The following is a 7,636-nucleotide window of genomic DNA, read 5'->3' as shown; positions in this document are numbered from 1 at the left end:
TCTACATCTCGTTTGCTCTTTCACCACCATCAACAATCCCTTTGTGTTTCTCACCGGGCCTCCACATTTCATTGCCGGTCCTCTGCCTCTGTCAGTAGTATATCGAATCTCAAGGTCTAGGAGCGGGATAATCCAGTCCCTTGAGCTTGCTCTACCATTTGATTAAAAAAAACATTTTTGATAAGCTTTTAGTTCTGAAGAAGTCATACCAGACTCAATTTCTCTCTCCACAGCTGCAGCTTCACCTGCTGAGTTTCTCCAGCATGCCCTGTGTTTGTCTTTTATGATATTTACATCTACACTGTTATTCATGGGTATTGGGTAATGGGTAATGGTTTCAGACTACTAGTGCATCATCTTGGACTGTGAATTTCAATGCCTTGTCAATAAATGTGCAGCAGTATTTGAAGATATGTTGACTGTTAACGTTTGCAAATTTAACTGCAAAGAAACACCACCTCAAGTTTGAGTTGGTGTGTACTGTTGGGTCAATATAGGACAAAGAACAGTGTAGCACAGGAATAGGCCCTTCAACTCACCAAGTCTGCATTGACACATGATACCTTTCTGAACTAAAAATATTTTGCCTCTACATCATCCATAGACCTCTAATTCCTACCCATTCATGTACCGGTCAAGATGCCTGTAAAACATTACTATTGTATCCATTCCAGGCACTTACCATTCTCTGTGTTTAAAAAAAGTTGCCTCTCATCTCCTTTAAACTTACCCACTTTTACCTTAAACCTATGTCCCCTATTAATTGACATTTCTAAATATTATTGAGGTCATCCCAAGCTGACCAACAAACCCATATTGGGGTGAACTGGGAGTGTGTGTTGGTGATGCTGGGTACTAAAATTACAAAGAATTTCTACTGTTTAGCATTAATATCTCGAATGGAGATAATTACAAGGATATACAAAAGCACAAATGGGCTATTCAGTGTAAAAGTATAGTGCTCCCGTTTAACCAGCAGGATAGGGCTTCCTCACTAGTTTCCACATGGAGTTCCTGATTCAACAGTGGGAAGGCTAAACTCTGTAATTGTAAGGAATTATAGTTTATTCAGTAAGTAAAGGTCACATCTGTATAATTATAGAGTCAATGGCCATTTGGCACAATACGAACTACACATTGTGTGAACTGGTTACTGATTCAGCATCTCACAGGCTACACACTGTGCGAATGTGGAGTTGATACTCATTAAGTGCAATAAGGGTTAAAATATTTTCCCCCAAAGATCTGCATCCTGACATATATCTGCATCTAATTATCTGGGGGAATAGTTGACCTTCATAACACAACACCAAGGGAATTTGTAATAAAGTTCCCAGAGTATTTTCATCCTGTGGAAAGCTCTGCATGTGAGAAGTTGCAGTCATTATTATTGGAGAGCAGGGTTCTGAACTTTCCCCCATGGATATGTGGAAACAGATGGGCTTTGATTTCAAAGCATTTTAGATTCTATTTGAAGACTCCTTTACGACACAAAGCAATGTTTCGGGTTTTCTAAAATAAGAGTTTCTGTTGAATGTTCAGGAAAATTTAGATCTGTTAACAACTTATAAATTTCACCTCAGCAAAGAGGTTTCTTTGGTGTTTGGATTAAACACGGCCAAAACAATGTTGCAACTAGTTAAAAAAGACAAACTATGTGTAGAGACACTGCACTTTAATTATTAATATTACAGTGTGCCTATACACTATATTATTCTATAAATCTAAATGTGCTAATTGTCCTATCCAAATACTCACATTTTCAAAACTGTGAAAATTCCACAGTTCATACAAGCCCAGAGTAAATAATGTGTTAGGACCTTTCTTTCCTTCTCCTGAGATTTTCAGTGATGGAATCGACGACAGTTATCAGTCTAATAGAACAATGGTGACAACGGTATACCTTTTGTTTACCCAAGGCCCATATTTCAAGGAAAGATTTCTTTTAAATTTTCAATCTCAGTTTGAAATATATCTAAACAGACCACATCGATTGTAGACAGAGAAGTCTTAACAGGGTACATGTGGAAAGGATGTCCTTAAATGGAGAATTTAGATGTAGGGGTCACAATTAAAATCTAGGAGACTTTACTTAAAACCGAAATTCGGCAATTTGTTTTCTCTCTGAGTCATGAGTCTTTGGAACTCACCTCCTGACAATTTGGTGGTAACAGTGTCCTCTGTTTAAGGCAGAGGTAGAAATTATCAAAGTTAGCAGGAATGTGGATTTGAGGTTACAATTAGATTAACCATAATTTTACTGAGTAGCCTTGTCCTGCTTTTAATTCATATAAATCTTCTACACTTGCTCAATTTTGTATCCCTCTTGCTTTGAAGGTTTTTGGGGTTTGGCTCTGGGAGTATCAGGAACTCTCTTGGACCTTGTACAGTTTTGGGTCATACATATTTAGACAAGCATCACAGTCAAATTCAAGGCATCAGTCACACTTCACAACAAAGTCCCTGCACAACATCAGAAATGAGGGCAATGACCAGTTTTCCACTGCATCTGGAGCTGCTGAGGACCACTGTACTGCCCAAATAATGACCTTGTCCAAATATGAAAATATTACCATTCAGATGGTTAAGTTTACAATTGCAATGAAGAATCTGTTTATCAGTCTGAAATAAGAAGGCGCGATTGATCACAATTTTTATGAACTGTCTTTATTTCTACCCACATATTTGTTTTATTTACTCAAAAAGCACAGTGATAGAGCATATTTCTGGTGAACATACTTTAGATTGAACAAAACCACTTGACAAACTGAGCAAGTATTAAAATAAATCTACATGATAAACTTAAGTCCACGGGTTGCTATAAATGTTTATGCAAGTGGATTGCGCGGAAAGACAAGTTAATTCACTGCAGTACACGATAAACACATCTGAAATATGTTGCATGGAATGTACTTCAGATGCAAGCTGAACAGATCTGATGATCTTGAAAAATGAAATATGCCTCTCATAAGACACTAGGCTCATGGATATTGCCACATATAATGAAACTCCTTTGACCAAGGAAGGGCATAATTTCTTTGCTACAATATTTCACTAGTTTAATTTCAGGGAGTAGGGTATTATCTTTGAGGAAATACTGTGTAGTCTAGGCCTATCTTCCGTGGAATAAAAGGCAATCTCACTGAAACATAAAATCCCTGAAGGACTTGATAGAGCTTATGCTGGAAGGATGCTCCCATCGTTGCTGAGTCTAGAATGATGCGACTACACTCTCAGAATAATATTGTTATTTTATAGGGCTAAGATAAGGAGACATTGATTTACTCAAAGGGTTGGAATTCTCTAACGAAAAGGGATGCTCACTTGTTATGTATATTCAAGACAGTGGTCAATAGATTGTCTTAGAATTTAACAGAAATGGGGATGATGTGGGAAGGTGAAGCTGATGTAGAAGATTGGCTGTGTTTGCATTGTTTGACACGGCAGGTTCAAAGGGCTTTTAACTTGGTCCTTTAACTTGTTCCTATTTCTTTTATTCTAATATAACATTTCATTGGAAAAGACAGATACATTACTGATTTGTTAAGGGAAGATGTATCACTTGAAAGAATGGGGATGCTTTTCACTTTGGCCGATGGTGTAAATGGGTGGTAAATCTAAATGTGCCATCCAACATGCCCACATCCAGGTTTTCTTTAATTGAAGTCAATGGAGGGAATGACGGAATGTATTGTACGATGGTTGCCAATTCAATGTTGTCCATTTACACCAACCCCCAAGGTGTCTTTGTGTAAAATGAAACTGACAGCTTCACATCAGCAATTTCAGATTATTCAGGGCTTTCCTGCAGTGAAGAACTAGGAGCTGAACAATCAGTTCTCTTTCAACAGCTCAATCCAACTGTCGCTCTAACAAATGTTCAGATTCAAAAGAATTAAGTTAAAATGAGGCAGCTTATTGTAATGTACTAGATGTTAGGGATTAGCCTTAGAGAGCCTGTAATGTAATAATGTTCCACATTATCAGGATTCAGGCTTTGCACTTGTCATTATTTCCTCATTAGTCACTTGTTTTTAATGGGTATGTGCCGAGTGCAGTTCAGTCCCTTGCTATGAACCAGCTGCTGTTTTAGTATGTCCAGTTTTTAATCTAACGTCTCATCAAATTTCACTTGTTTCAATGCAGACATCTCAAAGCTAACAAAATGTTTACTTCAAGAGAGTTCCAAGCCAACCAAATTCTAAGAATAATTCAGTAAAAACATTATTAAATACTGCTACCCTACCATTGCAAAATAAGCTTTGGAAATATGTGTACTTTTTAAAACGACTTCTCTCTTTGATGTTGACGGCTGCTTCACTACCGAGCAAAGATTTAGGAGTCTTTGGGATCTGATTAGGGCTAAAAGTATTACAATTCCAGAGGTTATGCCTTTCTCCAGACTCTGGCAAATGGAATGTTACACTCTGCTAACTTTTGTCTGATTTTTAAAAATCTCTTTCTGTTTTCTGCAAAAAAATGTGCTGGATTCCTAAGTATATCTTATAAATTAGGCGGTATAACTTTTAAGCAAAAGAAGTTTTAAACTTTCCTGGAGAACTGACAGTCCAGCAAATAGCAGATGGGATTTGTGTGTGTTTCCTTCAGAATATATCCTGCCCCATACTACCCAAATCCAACTGGGGCTAGGCCTCCAGTAGCTCCTGTTTTCTACTCTTTTTCCGATGGTAAGCTGACGGCGCAGTTCCCTCACTCAGTCCGTTGTAAGCAGCGAATCCCTGCAATATCCTTCCTTCCCCCTTCTCAGGATTCTGCAGGATCAATTTTTGAGCCCCTCATGTTTCTCATTTACATGCTTCCCTTTTTTTATGTGGCACAAGGACACAATTCCATATGTACATTGATGGCACTCAGCTCCTCCTCAGGATCACCTCGCTCAACCCCTCACCACGTCTGTGCAGTCAAACCTGTCTTCCAGTCCTGGATGAATTTTCACTTCCACTAATTAAACACACTTTATAATAACCATTCAAAAGAACAATTAGCTGAACTAGATAATTCTCCACACTAAGTAAACGGGTAAACAAAGAAGAGGCTGGGGAATGTTAATGCATTTTAAATACTGAATAAATTCCAATACCTTAAGAATAGATTTCCTTTGCACATTTATGATATGCTTTCATATGAACTCTCTAACAAGGAGCATTTAGTCCTGAGCCTGTTCCACCATTTAATAAGATTGTAGCTGATCTGATTGTAACCTCAAATCCACACTCCTGTCGTAGCATTAAACCCCCTTGCTTACTGAGAATCTATCTAGAGTCATACAGTATTACAGCATGGAAACAGACCGTTTAGTCCAACCAGTTCAGGCTGAACATAATCCCAACCTAAACTAGTCCCACCTGCCTGCTCCTGGCCCATACCCTTCCAACCCTTTCCTCTTCATACATCCATCCAAATATCTTTTAATCATTGTAACTGCACCCACATCCACCACTTAAAGAGTCATTGTGTCATATAGCATGGAAACAGACCATTCGGTCCAACCAGTCTATGCTGAACATAATCTATCTTCCTGCTCCTGGTCCATACCCCTCCAAACCTTTCCTATTCATGTACTTATCCAAATGTCTTTTAAAAGTTGTAATTGTGCCCATATCCACCACTTATACAGTCATAGAGTCATACAGCACAGAAACGGACCCTTCGGTCCAACCAGTCCAGGCCAAACGTAATCCCAAAATAAATTAGTCCCATTTACCTGCTCCTGGTCGATATCCTCCCAAATCTTTCCTATTCATATATCCATCTAAATGTCTTTTAAACATTGTAATTATACCCACATCCATCGCTTCTTCAAGAAGTTCATTCCACACGTGAACCACCCTCTATGTAAACAATTTTGCCCTCATGTCTTTTTAAAATCTCTTTCCTGTCATCTTAAAAATGTGCCCCTCAGTCTTGGAATCCTCCAATCTGGAAAAAATAGCCACCTACCATTAATCCTATCTATACCCTGCATGATTTTATAAACTTCTGTAAGGTCACCTCTCAATCTTCTATGCTCCAGTAAGAAAAGTCCCAACTTATCAAGCATTTCTTTACAACTCAAACCTTCCATACATGGAAACATCCTGGTAAACTCCTTCTGAACCCTACCGCTGCCTTAAAAATATTCAAACGTTCTGCTTCCACTGCCCTTTCAGGAAGTAAGTTCCAAAAACTCACAAATCTGTGAGTACCAGAGATAATGGGAACTGCAGATGCTGGAGAACTCCAAGACAACAAAATGTGAGGCTGGACGAACACAGCAGGCCAAGCAGCATCTCAGGAGCACAAAAGCTGACGTTTCGGGCCTAGACCCTTCATCAGAGAGGGGAAGGGGGTGAGGGTTCTGGAATAAATAGGGAGAGAGGGGGAGGCGGACTGAAGATGGAGAGAAAAGAAGATAGGTGGAGAGAGTATAGGTGGGGAGGTGGGGAGGGGATAGGTCAGTCCAGGGAAGACGGACAGGTCAAGGAGGTGGGATGAGGTTAGTAGGTAGATGGGGGTCCGGCTAGGGGTGGGAGGAAGGGATGGGTGAGAGGAAGAACCGGTTAGGGAGGCAGAGACAGGTTGGACTGGTTTTGGGATGCAGTGGGTGGGGAGGAAGAGCTGGGCTGGTTGTGTGGTGCAGTGGGGGGAGGGGACGAACTGGGCTGGTTTAGGGATGCAGTTGGGGAAGGGGAGATTTTGAAACTGGTGAAGTCTACATTGATACCATATGGCTGCAGGGTTCCCAGGCGGAATATGAGTTGTTGTTCCTGCAACCTTCGGGTGGCATCATTGTGGCAGTGCAGGAGGCCCATGATGGACATGTCATCTAAAGAATGGGAGGGGGAGTGGAAATGGTTTGTGACTGGGAGGTGCAGTTGTTTGTTGCGAACTGAGCGGAGGTGTTCTGCAAAGCGATCCCCAAGCCTCCGCTTGGTTTCCCCAATGTAGAGGTTGCCACACCGGGTACAGTGGATGCAGTATACCACATTGGCAGATGTGCAGGTGAACCTCTGCTTAATGTGGAATGTCATCTTGGGGCCTGGGATAGGGGTGATGGAGGAGGTGTGGGGGCAAGTGTAGCATTTCCTGCGGTTGCAGGGGAAGGTGCCGGGTGTGGTGGGGTTGGAGGGCAGTGTGGAGTGAACAAGGGAGTCACGGAGAGAGTGGTTTCTCCAGAAAGCAGACAGGGGTGGGGATGGGAAAATGTCTTGGGTGGTGGGGTCGGATTGTAGATGGCGGAAGTGTCGGAGGATGATGCGTTGTATCCGGAGGTTGGTGGGGTGGTGTGTGAGAACGAGGGGGATCCTCTTTGGGCGCTTGTGGCGGGGGCGGGGTGTGAGGGATGTGTTGCGGGAAATGCGGGAGACGCGGTCAAGAGCGTTCTCGATCACTGTGGGGGGAAAGTTGCAGTCCTTGAAGAACTTGGACATCTGGGATGTGCGGGAGTGGAATGCCTCATCGTGGGAGCAGATGCGGCGGAGGCGGAGGAATTGGGAATAGGGGATGGAATTTTTGCAGGAGGGTGGATGGGAGGAGGTGTATTCTAGGTAGCTGTGGGAGTCGGTGGGCTTGAAATGGACATCAGTTACAAGCTGGTTGCCTGAGATGGAGACTGAGAGGTCCAGGAAGGTGAGGG

The sequence above is a fragment of the Stegostoma tigrinum genome, chromosome 33 (assembly GCF_030684315.1).
Source record: "Stegostoma tigrinum isolate sSteTig4 chromosome 33, sSteTig4.hap1, whole genome shotgun sequence".
NCBI classification, from domain to species: Eukaryota; Metazoa; Chordata; class Chondrichthyes; order Orectolobiformes; family Stegostomatidae; genus Stegostoma; species Stegostoma tigrinum.
Note: the sequence above shows the minus strand (reverse complement) of the source record.